Source organism: Vulpes lagopus, chromosome 8 (assembly GCF_018345385.1).
Source record: "Vulpes lagopus strain Blue_001 chromosome 8, ASM1834538v1, whole genome shotgun sequence".
Classification (NCBI taxonomy): Eukaryota; Metazoa; Chordata; class Mammalia; order Carnivora; family Canidae; genus Vulpes; species Vulpes lagopus.
Window position 1 is genome coordinate 14,990,385 of NC_054831.1, and position 18,740 is coordinate 15,009,124.

At 43.7% G+C, this 18,740-nt stretch overlaps 1 long non-coding RNA gene across 1 annotated transcript in view; it reads left to right on the forward strand.

Moving 5' to 3' along the window:
- The window catches only part of LOC121496699, a 64,377-nt gene extending 49,243 nt beyond the window's left edge, over window positions 1-15,134 (forward strand). The window contains exon 3 of the long non-coding RNA XR_005989314.1: window positions 14,769-15,134. This is a non-coding gene — a long non-coding RNA (uncharacterized LOC121496699). The remainder of the gene's footprint in view (window positions 1-14,768) is intronic.
- The last annotated feature ends 3,606 nt before the right edge of the window (window positions 15,135-18,740 follow it).

Below are 18,740 nucleotides of genomic sequence, written 5' to 3' on the forward strand. Positions count from 1 at the left end.
CTCACTTGTAAAATGTTGTGAGATCAAATTAAGGGACGTACACGAATGTACTTAGGAAACTTTGTAAGGCCTTCCTAGGGTAATCACTGTTGCTCTTGTGCTAAATGTGGGTTTCTTGGGGGTCTGAATTGTCATTATCTCTCTTCTTGCCAATGTACAGACAAGCCATGTTAGGGTAATGTGTTTCTACTGGAGGTGGAACAAGAATCTTGGGGAAAAGGAAATGTAGGAAAGAATATTCAGGATCAGCTAGCCCAGCAATTCTCAAGCTCCTGCTACCTCCTTGATTTTCACATCTGTGCAATCTCTGCACAACTATTGATACAATATTTTCCTTTAATACCATTCACTTTTTACTTAAACAACTATAAAAAAGAGACCTTATTTCATTGCTGTAAATGGAAAACCAGTATTACTTCCTATAAATGGAAGGCAAAAAAAGAAATACAATAAGAACTCAGCAATGTCATTAAATTCTAGGTAAGTTCTGCTGCTTGCCAAGGTTCTCAGCCTGAGGCCTACTTTCTCTCCCTTGAAAAGGTAAATTAGCAGATATTAGAGAGGTGTTAACTGAAAACTCGAACCGAGCCAAGACTGGAAGGATTGAAAGATAATTGAAAAGGAGATAAATTTCTCATTCCGAATTAAATGTAGCTTAATGCTGTATTCATGCCCCACCTCAAATCATCTCCACTGCCCCACATTTTAGAGAAAAAGTTACTTTAGTCTTGCCTTCTCTTTTTACCAATGAGGAAATTGAGGCCTGAGTGGATCACAACTTTTGTTCATCCAGAGAGGAGCTTTCCAGGCCTGAGCTCTGACCATGGTATGCTGGTGGCCTGAAGATCATATCATTGCCACCACCACCTAGAGGCAAGGGTTTCATAAGTCAGTGGCACCTTTATATATCCTGAGGGCATTTGCATTTATTATTTCACTCAGTCTTCACAGCAGCCCCATGAGACAGACAGATTCTATTTGATTTTGGCCCTCTTATAAATGTGGAAATGGAAGCCACAGGAGGTCACTTGATATTTTAAGGACTTATGGACGGCAAATGGCAGAGCCCATCCTGTTACCGCCTCCTAGCTACGCTTCCTTTCTACTAGATGGCTCAGCCTGTCAAAAAGGCCATCTTGACTTTGTTTCATCTCCTGCTTTGTGATTGAAATCTATATGACATATGCAGATTATATTCTCTGTGAACAAGGCCTTTCGCACAGTTTGAATTTTCAGGCTCACCTTCTCATTATTCTATCCAAGTAAAACCCCATCTCTTCAGTTCCACATCAAGTATGAGGGAGAAGATATATCGCTGGCCAGGAAGTCAGCAGGTCTCGCTGTGATCAGACTGAGTGGCTCAGGGACAATGCTGCAGGGCCAGGGCTGGGAGCAAGGCTAGTAAGGCGATGGGCTTGTGGTGGACAGCCACGCTCAGCCACACCTGGAACTCCCTTCTCCCCCAGTGCACAGGATTTCTAGTAACAACTTCTTAATGCCACTCACTTCGTCTAAAATGAATTACACAAGTCCTGGACTTCTCAATATATAGGCTAAGTAGCTGCAATCTATGCTCCATACTCTCCCCATAAACTGCATGGTCCAGTCTAAACTACTTAGTCTGGCATTCAAGTCCTCTCATGGAGTGGCGGAGTGATGGCTCCAGGCTGCACCAGCCACCGTTCCCAAACTCATTGGCCTACTCAGGCCTTACTTAGCCTTCCAGAGGAAACTCAAGAACCATTTCCTAAAGCCTGTCAGTTTCCAGCCAGCAAGTGATCTTTCTCGTCTTACAGTTATTTCATATTTTTGGAGGAGAAGGTGTTGTGTGTCTACATTTTAAACTTTTATCCATTATTTATGTATTTTAGTCTTAAGCATTCAATGTACGGTTACTTGGCATCTTAGACTGTAATTTGTTTAGGTCAGGGTGTGTTATGTTCTTTGAGGTCCATGGCTGTCTGCTCTGTATTGCATATGAAGTAGACGCTCAATGCGATACACACATGGCCAGTAAGTACCTTCCCAATAAAGGCATAATAATAAAGTGTTAAAAGTCTTAAGAACAAGGCAGAGGTATTGGAATTGTGTTTATTTCACACTCCTAACACTGGCTGCTGCAACCCATTTAGTCTCTCCCAACCTAAAGGAAACAGTTCCTTTCCACTGAGCCATAGTTTGGAAGGAGACATGCTGTTGATCCACTCCCAGGTCATTGTAACTCCCCTTCTTCCTGGCTGTCCTCCTTTCTGTCCCAACCAGAATGGATGCAAAAGAGCTTCAGCACCCCCCTCTCTCTTTTCCTTCCATACGTCTCTCCTTTGCCTTTCCCCCTGTGTGGTTGGTGACAGACCCCATTCCCTTGGCCCCCCAGATACTGTAGAGGCTAATTTGCTGCCAGGGCTACGGAGTCAGGGAGTAGACTCCAGTGAGCACTGGAGTCCCTGAAGGAAAGAGGCTGTGCTGCCTGGGCAGTAATTGTCTGGGAGGCCGGTTGTCATGGCGACTCTAGAGGCAGGCACAGGGTGGAGAGATAGGGAGAAATAAACTAGGCAAGGGACAGGGGATAGAGGAGAGTCTTTGATTTGAGAAAGACAATAGGAGCCTGGGAGGGCAAGGAAGTGAAGGGGCATGAAGCAGAGAGATAGAGAGGTGAAGCAAGAGATGAAGCCAGGAGACAGGGAGAGGGGAGGAGGCCAGGAGAGGACAGGGGCTGAGCAGTGTGCAGGGCAGGCGCTGGGAGGGGTGGGGAGCCAGCTAGCTCTCAGAGTAATCTTTAATTATCGCCCTCATGTCTTCCATCTCTATCTGCTCTTTGATCTCCTGTGTTGCACATTAAATATGAGCAACCGAATGCCTGCGTCTCATGTTTAAGAACGCGATGAGGCGCGACTTCAAAGCCAGGAGTGGAACAAGACGGTGGAGGGCCTGATGTTCCTGCGGCCTGGTTGCTGGCCCAATTAGGTTAAATGGGGCCCTGAAATCCTCCTGATCTGAGCCAGCTTCTGCACTGGTGCCTGCCACCAGCTGCCAGGCTTCATGCGATGAGAGGCCCCAGGCCGGCCAGCTGACCCCTCCCCAGGTACCCCAGCTCTCAGGAGGGCTGCCTGGAAGCTGGCATCTGGACTCGGACCACATGGGCTGAGCTCCTGAAGGAGGTCCCAGGCAGCTGGACCAAAGCTGGGTGGTCCATTCTCCACGTGGCTGGGAGGCATCCATTCACAGTGACAGGTGCCAGAGTAATAGGAAGTGCAGTTGAATCCTGACCTGACCCTTGCCTCCATGTCCAAGTTTCCGCTCCGGGTGCCCAAGTCCTGAGACAGCTGTGCATGCCCATTGGTCCCTGGTGTTGGAGTCAGGGTCTAACCCATCAAGAGTAATGACCTAGCTGCTTTCTCTGAGCCTCAGTTTCCCCTTCCCCAAATGCAGGAGTGAAGAGACTGCCAATGTTTTCTCCAAAACTATGATGTGTCCTTGGATCATCTGGACACCTTTTGAGGCACTTCTGCCCAGCAGAAGTCTCCCCAAAGAAGGCCTTTCTGTCCTGCTTACAGGGCACACAGCCCTTTTTAGGGATCTCATAGTGGCTGAACTGCACTTACCTGAGAGATGAGGAGACAACCCATAAGCTTATTGACGCTGAGAGGAAATACAATGAGAGCATTTATATCTTGAAAAAATACATCTAGAGAGAAGGCAATGGTTCACCCAGGGAAATCTCTGAGGACTCACACATTGAATTTGATGTTTAAGAGGCGGTGGAACTGCTAATGGCCCTCAAATTCTGCCCAAAAGAGAAACTCTTTTTCTCTCTATGCTCTTCTGGGGGTTAAAGGGGACCGCATTAATCTGGGGGTTATGAGCAGGGATTATAAATTTTAGCTTGCATCTTCAGGCATTTAGACATCCCCCATATTCTACAAATGGTACCTGAGCTCAGGGGTAACTGATCTGGGCACAGGGAGGCTGGCAGATGGAGTGCACCTGAAAAAGTGTCTCAGAGCAGCTCACAACCAGCATGGACACAGCCCCACATTGTTGGGCAGAACAATTCTACTTCGTGGAGCATCTGAAGAACAAAGGGGTAGGCCCTATTTCCCACCTGGCTCACCCTCCTCACCCTTGAGACAGTCCCTCAAGAGCCTTCCACAGGTATCTTCTCAGCCACCATCCCCTTTGGGAGCTGTGTCTGAGCAGCAGAATGAGCCCTCAGCACCAGGCCTGCTGGCAATGACAGATGTTATTTTACAGAAGGCAACCCAGAAGTGAAGTCCACAGCTTCTGAGTATCATAGGAGGGAAAGGAAGGAGGCTGTGTATTGTTGTTATTCTCCTCCTCAGATAAGAAGCTGATCAGGGTGAGGGGAAGGCTCAAGCAGGAAGGCACTCTTTTTTATTCCTTGGACTTTGAGAAGGTTCGGGTTTCATGAGGCCTTTCCCTTGGACTCTGAGCTCATGAACAAATTGACGAGATCATACCAGGTGTGATGGATCCCCAATAATATTTGTTTTTGGGTGTGAAGCCCTAGGAAGAAGCAGTGATCTTTCCAAGTCCTCCTGGAGGCCCCTGGCAACCCAAGTGAAGGCAAAAGTAGAAGTGATGGGACTCTCCCTGGTGAATATACAGAAAGAGCAGCATTTGGAAGTTCTTCGTTAGGAGGCTCCCATCCTGTGCATTGCTTCTCAGCACAGCACAGTGCATAAGAGCAGGTTTTGGGCTAGACTCCGTGGGTTACATCCTATGTCTTCCTGTGTAATTGTGGACTAGCTATATAATGCTCTGTGCCTCATTTTCTTTATTTGTGAAGTGTGGGCAATATCTGACCTATGTTCTAGCCCTACTGAGAAGATCAGAAGACTACAATGGTGCCTGGCACTCAATATTCAGTCGATGTTATCTATTATGCTCATCCACAATTTATTTTGGTTCTCCTATAATCTCTGAGGGCAACAGTAAAGGTATAACTCCCTTTAATAGGAACAGAAAAGAAAGATTTCTCCCACACGTGTTGGAATCCTGCTCATTGTCACTTCTTCTATGATATCATATATGGTGGAGAAAAGGAGACCTTCAGTCTTGACGCACGTGGTAGTCATTGATTTTACTCACAAATATTTCTAGTTCTCCCTCTTTCTGAACATATGGTAGGATTCTAATAAAAGTTAGTTGTGACCATGTGACTTGATTTTATCAATAAAATGTGAGAAGTTGTATATGCCACTTCCAGGTAGAAGTTCTAAGATCCAGAGTACAATTTGCCACACATCCACCCCCCAACCCTGCCCCGCTACAGTGACTAAGGGAGCACATGTTGAGATGAAGCTTCTATCAGCCTGTGTCCCTGAGGAATCAGGAGGAGCACAGCTCCACAGCCAAGTCTCACAGACACAAAGCCTGAGCAAGAAGGAACTTTGGTTATATTAAGCCACCAAGGGACAGGAGTCACTTGTCATAACCAAATATATCTTTATTGATTTGCCATAGATTAAACTAGTGTATCTAGAACACTGACTCCTCCTGCTGGTGGAGCCTGCTTCCTGGTTTTCAGAAGAGCCCAATCATATGGAAGGGTGTGAGAAATTAGGCCACTATTCTCTGTTATCTCTCTTTCAGCCTTGATCTAGTGGCTAACATTCAGCTCAAACGGTGGAGGGTAGTGATCTGAAAAGGGGTTTTGTTTGTGTTTGTTTTGATTTACATTTTATTATCCAGAAAGGAAAAATGAGATCCCCATCTACTAAGTTGCTCTCAATATCTCAGATGAAGTACAGAGATTCAGATCAAGCAAACACCACTGGTAGGGATGGGTTTTGAACTAAGCTTTGCTCGCCCTTGTCTTGGGCTGCCCCTTCTCAAGAACTTGATCACCAAGTCTAAGGGATTTAGTCAGGGATGATATTCAGAGGCTCCTTTCTGGGGCACGAGGACTGGAAGAAACATTACAACAAACAACCCCTCATATTCTAGAGAAGGAAAGTGATGTTGTAGACCTGAATTCAAGCTCTACCCAATTCCTGAAAGGCAGGACCGAATGCAAAATTTGCAGGACCTAGGGGAAGATAAAAATGTAGGGCCCCTCATTCAAAAGTATTAGAAATTTCAAACTGGGGACTACAGAGTATTAAATCGAGCATGGGGACCTTAGAAGTACAGAGCTCTACACAGTTGCCCACGTTGCACATGCCTAAAGTTGGCTCTGCTGAATGTACTGACCACTTCATAAGGAGAGGAAAGGAAACCCACTTCAGACCTCAGGATACAAGTCCCTTGAAATGCTTGAATAAATTCCAAAAGGAGTTCAATGAAAAGTCACCCAGGTTACAAAAGGACTGCAAACTGATCTTTGCTATGTCGGCCTTGGCCGGCTTCTTCACACTTTCCTCTGCAGGACAGAGATGCTCCCTGTCCTGTTGTTCAGATGCAATTTAAGGATAGCAATTTAGAGATTAAATTTGGCCATGAATCCTAGAAAGCCAGATACTAATTCTACTCGTGCTGTTTTAAATGTTCTTGGGAGCTGGGGAAAAAAATTCAGAATACAGGAAGGAAAATACAGGTTTAGGGGCTTATCAGAATCTGCAATTGTGCTATTTATTTCCTTGTTTATTTTCTGACTTCCCTACTAAAGTGTTAGTTCTGTGAGGGTAAACCCTCGCCTGAGTTCATCTCTATTCTCTATGTACAGAACAATGTGGAAAGTAGGCTGTCAATCAATGCTTATGGTGTGAATAAATGATGAGAGACACAGTGATGAATCAGACAGGCTTGCACCACGGTGGAGCTGGTGGAGATCCTTGTTTGCTCCATGGTGTAGAGCTGTTTGTGTGTGTGTGTGTGTGTGTGTGTGTGTGTGTCCTTCCCCTTCTCTACCCAAACCCGAACTTAAGTCAGAACAAGACATATTTAGGTGTAAATGACTGTCTCAGCATATCCGGTGACTCTTTCCAAAGAGTTTTCTTTTTTTTTACCAAGGATTAAAATGCCTTGCTTGCTTCGATCAATCATCAATCACCAAATATTTACTAAACATCTAGAATTCATACATTCAAACTAAGTAAACATTTATCTAATGATTATAGTGGGATTAGGTTCCATGAGGATTTAGGGATAGAAGACTAATTACATGATCTCAGGCCCCAGGCCACCTCCTAGGGGTGGGGGCCAGAGTGAGATTCAGGGCTTGATGCCTTTCTAGCTCCCTGGAGTCACAGAGCCCTCTGCAATGCTGTCTGGATGCCTCTTTGCCTTTGGGCAAGGCCAGGCTCCTAACAGGGATCCAGAAAGAGACCGGGCAGGATCTGAAGGTGTCGCTCCTGCACCTCTGAGGACCATCTGGTCTCTACCCCTCCCCAGGGTGCCACAGAGAGAAAGGAGCCAGTGGAGTCAACAATGCTCCCAAGTTAACAAACACAGCCTCTTCCTCTTCAATTCTCTCTCTCCGTTTACTGAAATGGTAATTTTAAGTCTCTAATAGCTCCTCAGGGCACTGAGGTGAGGCAAGAAGGGGATGTATTTATGTTCACATCTGCCAGCCTGTCTTCTCGGGTGATGGCGAGGCTGATGGTGCTGCTGATGAAAGCTGCCCGCTCCGCTCCACTCAGGAGGAGGGAGCAGCCTTCTTGCATCTCCCAGGTGACCAGGTGACCAGCCAGCCTGCTGCTTTCTGCTCTAGGCCAGCCTGCCATGTCCTCTCCAGGCTTCAAGTCAGCCCTGGTGGTCCATGCATATTCATGCTGAATACAGCACCCGCCTCAGAAAGGCCCACATCCTGGGCATTTATTAATCACTGTCTTTAGCTCTCTCAGGGCCACCAGACAGGAAGCCCCTTTGTAGGAAGGCAGCAATGACCGATGTCATTGCCAACAATGGGCTTAGCAGAGTGGAAAAGAACAATAATAGCATTAATGAGGTGACTGCTCTGGAGGCTGAGCACTGGGGGAGGGAGTCCACATCCTCCTCGACCCAGAGGTGTGGCTGCCGTTGTGGTTTAGAGCACTCAGTACAGCAGCACTGAAACTTCACCACACCTGCAGCGGTACTCACCAAGGCTCGGCGGAATACTCTGCACTTCCAGGGATGCTCTCCAATCAAATGCTTTCAATCTTGGGAGAAAGGTATTCATACCCCAGTTTCATAGGTGAAAACTGGCCTTTGGGGAAGAGAAATGACTGATCCAAAGTCATGCAGCTATGAAGTGATAAACTTCCATTCAAGTCCCTTGACTCCTAATCCTGTACTTTCTCTGCATCCTACAGGTGTCCCTGCAGGATGGTTACAATTGGAGGCATTTCCCAGGAGTTTTCCAAGGAGATGGGTATCTTCTCTCTTAGCCAATTTGTGCACACGAGTTTATATAAGCTGTATTTCTGGTAGAAGTTCCACAGATTTCCAGCTGAGTGTCTAAGAAATCAGAGCTGAGAGGAATATGAGAGATCCTCTAGTCCAAATCCTTGTTCTAATAAATTAGGAAATTAGGGGTGCCTGGATGGCTTACTTGGTTAAGTGTTCACCTCTTGATTTCAGCTCATGTCATGATCTCAGGGTCATGAGGTCAAGCCCCATGGGACTCTTTCTCGCCTTCTGCCCCTCCCCCCTTCAAAAAATAATAAAATAAGTTAGGCAATTAAAATGACAGCCAAATCATAAACTTAGCTCTTCCTGAACCTTGCTCTAGATCTTTCTCCTCCTCTCCACACTCAGGCTTTTTCATCAAACTCAGACTCCTGTACCTGGATCTTTCTCCCTGCAATAATCTGCATTCACCTGGATAAACTTGCTTTATCTCCCCTGGCTCCTGACCTGTTGACTCCATTCAGATCCCCCAAGGGCCCTCCCATCACCTCAAAGATGAACTATGCTCAGTTCTACTTTTGCCTCTTTGTGCAGGCTGGCTCTTTATCTTCTTTCTTTACATGCCATTTTTTTTCCTAGGCCTCTGAAATTTTTAGGTGCATCTTCCTTATGGAATTGTATCCAGCTCATCCCATCTGTCCTTATCACAACTCCTACTATATATGGTATTATATGTAGTTCATCTCTATGTGAAGGTCCTTGGTTAGATCAAGGCAGGGTGTGGAGCTTTACTCAGCTCTTAGGTTTTCTTCATTGTCTGATAGGGACTAGACACAGAGAAGTTCCTCAGGATGTACTTAAGAATTGATAGATGATAATGTTGCCCATTTATAACTCCATATCTGAAGTCTCTACCCCTGCCTGCGTAGCACAGAGTGATCCTTCTTTCTTGAATGCAAGAAATGTTTAATGAGGAGACATCATATGCTGAACACCATGGGAGGTGATGAATGAGTATATCTGCCCATTAGGAGATTATTCTCTACAGGAGGGGACCAAAGTCACAGGCCAGTGAGAATCAAAGAGAGAAGAGAACCTCTGGCTGGAAGGTAAGTCAGCAGGGTCCTTGACAACACTGTGATGTGTTGAGGTGTGTCAGTTAAGCACCTCTGCCCTTCCACTGCCCATTTCAGCCATATCCACCCCCTGCCATTTGTGCTATGTCCCTGAATTTCCAGTGCTGCCCCACCTCATCTCCAGCCCTGCCAGCCTGTCATGATTAGCACTTTCCTTTCTTCTATTAAATCTTCCCAGCTAGATCTCCCTTTTACAAGGCCCTCTGCATTCCACATAGAATTACTATTGGCTGGTAACCACTTTTCATGCTTCCCATTGGAGACAGTGATGAATGATTCTAATGGAGGAACTCCAGGTGCTAGATGTGAGACATTGAGAAAGTTGTTTGGGACAGAGGTAAGGCCTTTCACCTGCTTCTCAAGAAATAATGTGGAGGGACGCCTGGGTGGCTCAGTGGTTGAGCGTCTGCCTTTGGCTCTAGGCATGATCCTGGGGTCCTGGGATGGAGCTCTGCATCTGGCTCCCTGCGAGGAGCCTGCTTCTCCCTCTGCCTGTGTCTCTGCCTCTCTCTGTGTGTCTCTCATGAATAAATAAATAAACTCTTTTTTAAAAAAAGAAATAATGTGGAGTTGATAGCAATGGTTGTTTATACAACTTTCAATTTCTCTCAGCTCTTCTACAAGCAGTTAATTCTCCACAGTGAACTAAGGAATGAGATAGGATTAATATCTAACTATAAACTGGAACCCAAAAGTGTGCTAAGAAGAATAACTAGAAGACATGCTGGGGCCCTGCCCTGAGAGCATACTGATAAATTCTGACCACCAGATTAGCTTTTTTGTTGTATGACAAGCTGTGCAGCATAGGAAGAGCACAGTTCCAATAAGTAGAAATATTCCAGGAATCTGATAAAAAGAGAAAATGAAAGGAAGACAAAGGGGCCTACTGTCACTTAAACATTTTGCATATATGAGCATAAGGGAAAGAATGAGGTAAAAAATGGGCCCCTATAGCTAGATTTCATCAGAGATTCAACAGAGAATATGACTTATGTATCCAAAGGATCCTTCTAAAATAAGGGATGGGTTTTATGACATCCATAGAGAATGTTGGAAGAACAGCAGGGAAGATATTGCAATAATCTTGGCAAATAATGATAGTAATATGAAGATGGAAAGAAGTTGAGACTTCTAAAAGGTATTTGGAAACAGAACTGACAGGACTCATTGATAGATTAGATATCGAGGATAAGGAGAGAGATATCCAGAGGGACCCCAGTTTTCTGACATGGACAACTTAATAGGTAGTGTTCCCATTTCTTGAGATGGAGTGGACTGGAGAAGTAACTCATTGAGAGGAATAAGAGCTCAGGCTCACACACGGTGAGCCTAACAAGTCACATATCCAAATAGAGATGTCAAGTAGACAATTAAATATACAAGAATTAAGCTTTAAGTTGGGGTTTGCATTGGAGATATAAATTTGGAAGTTGTCAGCATCTAGAGGGCATTTAAAGTCGGTAGAGTAAATGAGATCATTTATTCTTTCTATAAGGAAAGAGAAAAGAGAAGTGGCCACAGCTTCTCAAGGCATAAGAGGTTAGGACCTGGGAAGTATGGCAACAAAGGAGGCTGAGATTGAGTAGCCATATGTGAAAAAAAAAAATCCAATAGGGTATGACATCCAAAGAAGCCAGGAAAAGAGAGTTGTAAGGAGGAGGGTCATCAACAGTGCTAAATATTGCCATAAAGTCCAGTCAAATCCAGTGAAGAAAGGGTCCAGTAGATTTGGCAACATGGAGGTTATCAGTGACCTGGATTAGAGAAGATTAAGTAAGAGCAATTGCAGAAAATCAGTTGGAATAGGCTGATGTGCGAATGGAAAATGAGCAATTAGAGTCAGGCTGTGAATTTGCTCTTTACGAAAGTTTGGCATTAAAGGAAAGAATAGAACAGTGGCTGGAGGGGATTGCCATGTCAACAAAGGGAATTCACTGCTTTGAGTGGCATAAGCTCTGTTTTGGGAAACGCTGATGGAAGAGTCAGGTTCAAGGTGAGCAAGAGTGGACAAAGACATTTCCCTCAGCATAGCTCCTAAAGCCTTGGTCTACGTTGCTAGGAGGGTAAGCTGCCGTGGCAGAAGAGCTAAGATATCTGTGGATGCCACAGAGCAATGATTTATGGGGAAAATACTGATGAGTGTCTGGGACCAAATTAGAGTTCCAACATTCTGTCCCAATGATACCAGACAGAAGGAGTTGAAGTAAGACATGTAGTCCAATGGAGAAACTGATACAAGTGAGAAAACCAATAGCAGGCCTGAGCCTGTTGGCAATCTTCTGGGGTAGACAGAATGAAATGGCACATGATGACACTGGGACCAGTGGGGATGGAGGTGGGAGGTACAGTGCTTGGCCTGAAACTATAGCCTTTGTTAATTCAGAACTAGGTTTCCCCTGATATTGAGTTAGAGGTCAGGAGACCATGTTGGGCCTTGTTTGTTGTTCTCATGCTGCTCCTGTTTTCTCATTTTCAAGACAGAGCCATTCCATTTCCAAAGGGACTTTATTTTACCCGCAGCAGGAGGCAGTGGGGTATTGAACTGAGTAATACCCACAGTGACTGGGATCTTCAACTTCAAAATCAAGAGTGTATCAGAAAACCGGAGTTATGGAAAGAAGCATGAGAGACTCTTGCCTCAGGGTCACAGGGAGCCGCAGAGAGGGGACCAAGGGGTCCTCACTGTTGGGAGTCCTTTGTACACCTATTCCTGCTCCACTTCCTGGAGCTGGACAATCATGGACCTGGGAGCTCAAGGGAGCACCAGCCTTGGTCACAGGTGTCAGTAGGTGACATGCTTATCATACATGGCTTCATGCATGTTGTGAAGGATATTGGACAGAGTGAACTTCCCAGATATTCCCCCACCTCCTACTGCCCTCCAAACAATGCTGCTCACATCTGAATTTTTGTCCAAAGCCTTGGTACTGAATAATGTGGACCCTGAATCCGATCAGCAAATGGCAATGGAAATTATCTTTTATTGACCATCTACCATGTGCCACATAATATCCTAAGAGCTTTTTCCCCAACTCATTTAATTCTCACGACTATTTGAGGTAGATGCTATTAGAATTCCCATTGAGAAAAGGGGAAACCAAGGCACAGACAGGTTAGTGGGCTTGTGGTGACATAGAAGGTAAGAGTCTGCAAGGGCAGAGTCAGAGCACGGCCTCGAGGCAGTCTGGGTGAGAGCCTATGCTTTAACCTCTGCGCTATGCCTTCTCACTCCCCCATCATTCCAGAAAAGTCTCCTTCATCAACTTCTTACCTGCTCCCTCCTAGCCAGTTCCTTAGGCTAACTTACCCCAGAATATTGACAGGACACTCGCCATATCTGAAACATCTAATTGTTAACAAGGCATCAACTGGACTACTGGAATTCCAGTCTCAGAATGGTGTCCCCAGCTTCCTTGGGATGAGGTGGGGATCCCTCAGTTTGTCAGAGCAGTTCAGAGTCCACCCCTAGCCCTCCAGGCCTCCTGTCCAAATATTTGCCAGTCACTCCAAGGAAGCTCTGCTGTTTTGCTTTTCAGGCAGCAATTCAATTAGAAATATTATTGATGAAATTGGAAACATAGTTGTTTATTGACCTTAGTTTGAATCGTTCCCGATAGCCCACAAAATGTAGCCCAAATATAAGCTGGATCTTCCTTTTTTTTTTTTAAGATTTTGTTTATTTATTCATGAAAGAGAGAGAGAGGCAGAGGGAGAAGCAGGCTCCATGCAGGGAGCCCAATGTGGGAGTCGATCCCCGGTCTCCAGGATCATGGCCTGAGCCAAAGGCAGGCGCCAAACTACTGAGCCACCCAGGGATCCCCAAGCTGGACCTTCCTGATTAAACTTGGCCTAGGTAGAGCAAGAGCTCATGAGTGCTATAATTTTTTTTTTTTTTTTGCACTGACTTCTTTTTACATCTCCTGTACCAGCCAGCAGTCGGCAAGATAACCTGCTTCAGGGGTTGGAATCTGATTTTTGTGTCCCAAAGCACCAAGAAGTCCTGGTTATGAATGGGGCAGATATGTGGCCTCCACATTCTAGAGGAGGGTTAACGTGGCATGTGGCCCTGGAGTTTCTCTGCTGAGCTGGGTCTGAGGACCAGTAAGGAGAGAGCAGAAAAGAGGAAGCAAAAGGCAAAAGGGAGTGGACAAATACCCATCCCGAAGGAATGCTTAGACTTACAGTTTGCATTCTCCAGGCCACCCAGACCCGGTGCCCCTCTTTCGTATTCCTGGCTTGGCCTGTTACACACTACAGCACGTAGTACAGGCCACCGGGGAATCTTCACTACTCAGTACATGCTTATTTATTCTATTTAATGGCAGTTTGATTAAGATATAATGCAGTATAATTTACCCTTTTTTTTTTGGTGAATTCTCTATTCTAGGAGTTTGGATAAATGCATGCAGGCATATAACCATGCGGTCGAGATCTGGAATATTTCTGCTTCCCTTTGTAATCCACCCCTCCTCTAACGCCAGCCCCTGCAAACCACTGATTTGTTCTCTCTGTCTCTCTGTGTTTTCCAGAATGCCATTCGAATAGAATCAAACAGTACTCAGCCTGTTGAGTCTGGTCTTTCACTTGGCAGAACAGTTTTGCGTCCACCCATGTTACTGCATGTAACAATAGTTCCTTCATTTTTATTGCTGGGCATATTCAGTTATGTGGATGTGCCACAGTTGAGCCATTCGCCGGTTGAGCAAACAACTGGGAACAACTGGGTTGTTTCCAGTTTGAGGCATTTAATGAACAAAGCCACCATACCCATTCACACACAGATTTTTGTGCGAATGTAGCTTTTTATTTCTCTCGGGTGCATATCTAGGGTATATACTGGATCATACAGTCCATGTATGTTTAACTTTATAAAAACTGACAAAAATACTTTCCAAACTGTGCCATTTCCCAATCCCACCAGCAAGATGTAAAGGCTTCAGTTCAGACACAGCCCTCTGCGTCTTCAACATTTCGTGTTTTTAGTTTTTGTTTTATTTATCCCTTTTTAATTTTAGCTACTATAATGGTGTATAGCAGTGTCTCACTGAGTTTTCCACTGCATTTCCCTAATGATTCATGATATTGAACACCTTTTGTGGTGCTCCTTCCTCATCTCTGTAACTTATTCCAAGTGAAGTGTCTGTTTAAATATCTTGCCCACTTTTAAAATTGAGTTGTTTGTTTTCCTGGAATTAAGTTTTGAGAGTTGTTTATATATTCTAGGGATAAGTGTTTTATCAGATATATATTTTGTAACACCTTCTCCACAGATAAATTTATTTTAATACAATTTTTCCTTCTCTCTTTATTCTGAATACCTTTCCCACTTCCCACCATTAGCCTGGCAGGATTATGAAACACAAAGAATACGTTCATCTCCATTTTCTGGAAGAGGAAAACTGAGGCACAGATATTTTTAAAAACTTGCTACTCCCAATACTGCAGACAGCTGGAGCCAGATGTGAGACTTGATGACCAAGAAAGAAGCCTTGGAATGTTTTGAAGCCATCACTCCACTTAAAGGGTTACCATCTGGTTAAGTGGGATTCAGCAAATAGAGACCTCAGTTTACTTCAGGGAGAAGGAAATAGGTATTTGTTAAATATCTATTATGTGCCAGGAAATGATTTAGGTCAGGAGCCAGTGAACCATTGCCTGTGGGCCAAGTCTGGCCCATTATTTTTTTTTTTTTCTTTCTTTCTTTCTTTCTTTCTTTCTTTCTTTCTTTCTTTCTTTTTTTCTTTCTTTCTTTCTCTTTCTTTCTTTCTTTCTTTCTTTCTTTCTTTCTTTCTTTCTTTCTTTCTTTCTTTCTTTCTTTCTTCTATCTACAGCCTACAAACTAAGGATAGTTTTTACAGATGAAATTTCGCAATTGATTTAATGATGGGGAAAACTAACTGTGAAATGAGGGGAAATGCAATCTTTCCCCAAAAAAGAATTCCATTTTTTTTATTAGTAGGCATGTAAAAATTATACCCAAAATTTCCTAAAATAATACATCTCAAGTGTTATTACCCCCCTACACATAAATGAAAACTATATGAGGTGATAAATGTGTTAATTAGCTTGATTGTGGTGATCATTTTACAATGTATACATGTATCAAGACATCACTTTGTATACTTTAAATATATACAATTTTTGTCCATCATACCTCAATAAAGCTGGAATATTGCCTCAATTATTATTATTTTAATTATATATTATATTATTTTATATTTTTAATTTTGTCAACAACATATTTGAGGAAGTTTTTTTTTCTCTTCTTATATATCTACACAGTATCCTCAAATTTACCTCTTTGCAGAATCCAAAATACTATTCAGTTCTTTACAAAAATTTACTGCCCACTTATTTAAGTAGTTATAAGTTATCTTTTCTTTAATCATTACAAATGTAGCAATCTATTTTACAGATGAGGAAAGTGAGGACCTTTGAAAAAGATGAGCTGCTGAAAGTTACCCAGCTAATGGAATGGAATGTGTTCTCATTTCAAAATCTAGTGCTTTCTCTGGAAGCAAATTCACAGCAGCAATTTAGGAAATGGAAAAAAAAAAACTGGGGGGGGGGGCAGCTGGTGGATCGAAGGGAGAATGTGTCCCAGGTTCCTTAATTTGTTGTTGGCCAATCCATGAGCCTCTACGTTGAGAGCAGGAACTCATCAGAATGACCTCAAAACCCTGTGGGATTTTCAAATCACCCAGGGAAGTCTTCACTGCCCTTCTCTTGCTGAAGTATACATACATTTTTAAACACTTTTTAATAACAAGGCTTTATACTGAAACAAAACATGTTAGGTAAAGCCTTGTGAAGCTATGAAGCATGTGGACATGAAGCTAGACTCCCTGAATTCACCTCCTAATAAATGGAGGCACCTCAGTTTATTTTTTTTTTTTAAATACTGGGACTCATTTATAGGTCTTCTGTAAGAACTAAATGAGTTAGTATTTGTGACATGATTAGCATAGCTCCTGGCAAAGAGCAAACGCTATGTTGGTATATATTAAAGAAATAAATGTTCGATTAATCAGAAAATCAAATCTGCAGAAAACAAGTCTCTTCAATTTCTGGTTGATCAAGGCTTTTCTGTACTAAATGGGTCCTGAAAAACAGGACAAGAAGAAATACTGCTAGCAACGGCATTCCCTCAACTTTCCCAAAGTGATCATTCTCTGGGGGAGGGCAGGCAGAGAAGCAGGAGGGGAATGTACACCTCCACCTTCAGTCCAGGGACCCACTCCTGAACTGTCCATTCTGGAACAGTGGCCTGGGTCTTACCAAATTAGCAATAATTTATAATATCATCAACATAGAAAAATGTACCCTATTGGTGACCTCCTGCTATTTGATGTCGGGAGAGTATATCCATTTCTACATCTTCCCCTTTCCAGTTTCAGAAAGACCACACCCTGGTGTGTTCCATGCTGATACCATAATTAAGGTTCTTCACCCTCCACACGTCCCCTCTGAGTGCTCAGTGCTGGTAAAGATGTAAGACAGACAGACAATCTCATACACGGCTAGTTAGGAAAAGCGATTTAGATAGTTCTATCAAAAGCCTTAAACACATTCTTAGCCAGGAATTCCACTTCTAAGAATAGAACTCAAAAAAACCCAGACAGCTAGGGTATGTGTAGCAGAGTGTGGGTGGGAGTTGTAGAATTTAAAGAGGAACCTAGTCTGATAGTGCTCACACTTGCTGGAGTCTGTGTGGGTTTCTGGAGGCATGTCTGGGGGCCTTTGGTGGGCACTGTGGCCACACTGTGGCATCCCCGCCCAGGAGAGTGCTGTGTGTGAGGCCTACACCTTGCTGGTAGAGTCCTAGCAGGGTCAGCACAGTCACCCAGTTTCCATAGGGTCAGCAGTGCGAATACAGACCCAAATGTGCTTGGTTCAGACTAAGGTTTGCCAGATTCTGCAGATGACCAGTAGGAGAGGGTCAGCTCTGGGACCTATCTGCCTTGACTGCTGTTTCAGCCTTCCTCTCGCCTTGAGGACCTGCTATATGAGAAATTATCCTAAAATGCAAATTTCCATATAAATGTTAGGGATTATCATCTGCATCTACAGGATTTCAGTCATTTAATCTTCTTAGGTTTGATTCTCAGACGCCCTAGGGAGTCTTTAATTTTTTTGTCAGAATTCAAGATAATTAATCTTTAATCACTTTAATTTAAACAAATAAATAATTGGGAAGATACACTTTTAAGGGGGACTGTCAAAATCAAGCAGGAAACTGCAGTCAATATGTTAATATTAGAAGGCACCATGGGGCTCCTGGGTGGCTCAGTCCATTAAGGGTCTGCCTTGGGCTCTGATCATGATCATAAGCTCTTGGGATCGAGCCCAGCATCGGGCTCCCTACTCAGTGAGGAGTCTTCTTCTACCTCTCCCTCTTCTACCTCCTGCTCTTGCTCTCTCTCTCTCTCTCTCAAAAAAATAAATAAGATATTTAAAAAAAATTAGAAGCACTTGGGAAACAGTTAAAACATTCATATATTTAATGGAAAAAGGGCTAGGACATTCATTTATTTAACAAACAAGAGAGACTTGTATCAACAAAGGTGACCTCATTGAACTTCATGGAGGACAGTTATGAAAACTCATATTCCTATTTTCTAAACAGTTAAAACATTCATATATTTAATGGAAAAAGGGCTAGGACATTCATTTATTTAACAAACAAGAGAGACTTGTATCAACAAAGGTGACCTCATTGAACTTCATGGAGGACAGCTATGAAAACTCATATTCCTATTTTCTAGGCAAGGGAACAGAAGCTAATCAACTTGCCTAAGGGGAGGTAGTAGAAGTGGCAGAGGGGGATTTGAACCCAGATCATGCCAATGTGCTTCCCCAAAATTGCAGCTAGTCACTGGGCAAAGCCTGGCCTTGCTGTGTGCTGTTAGTCCTTGGCTGTGTAAATGCTCCAAATCACAGATAAGGACATTTAATCTGTTCTGTGATCTATGAAGCCACTTGGGAAATGGAAGAAGAATTACCGAGATGAGTCATTCCATGTCAGCAGGCGAACTGTAATGGAGTTTTTATTACTATTTTATTATTTATGTATTTGTCAAAAAAAAAAAAAAATCAATGGGAAGAGCAACACAGCAGAGCCCCCTGATGGCTGTTTCCTCACAGGGATCTGCTTGTGTGCCAGAGGGTGTGCTTGTAAGCATGTATGTTTGTGCATTGGCCTCACACTCTCATGCAGATACCCACGCCCTATGAGATTTTGGGTTGGGGATAGTTTGCATAGAATTGAATTATATTTAAGGAATCTAGAGGCTGTATTTGTGGTCTCTGTGT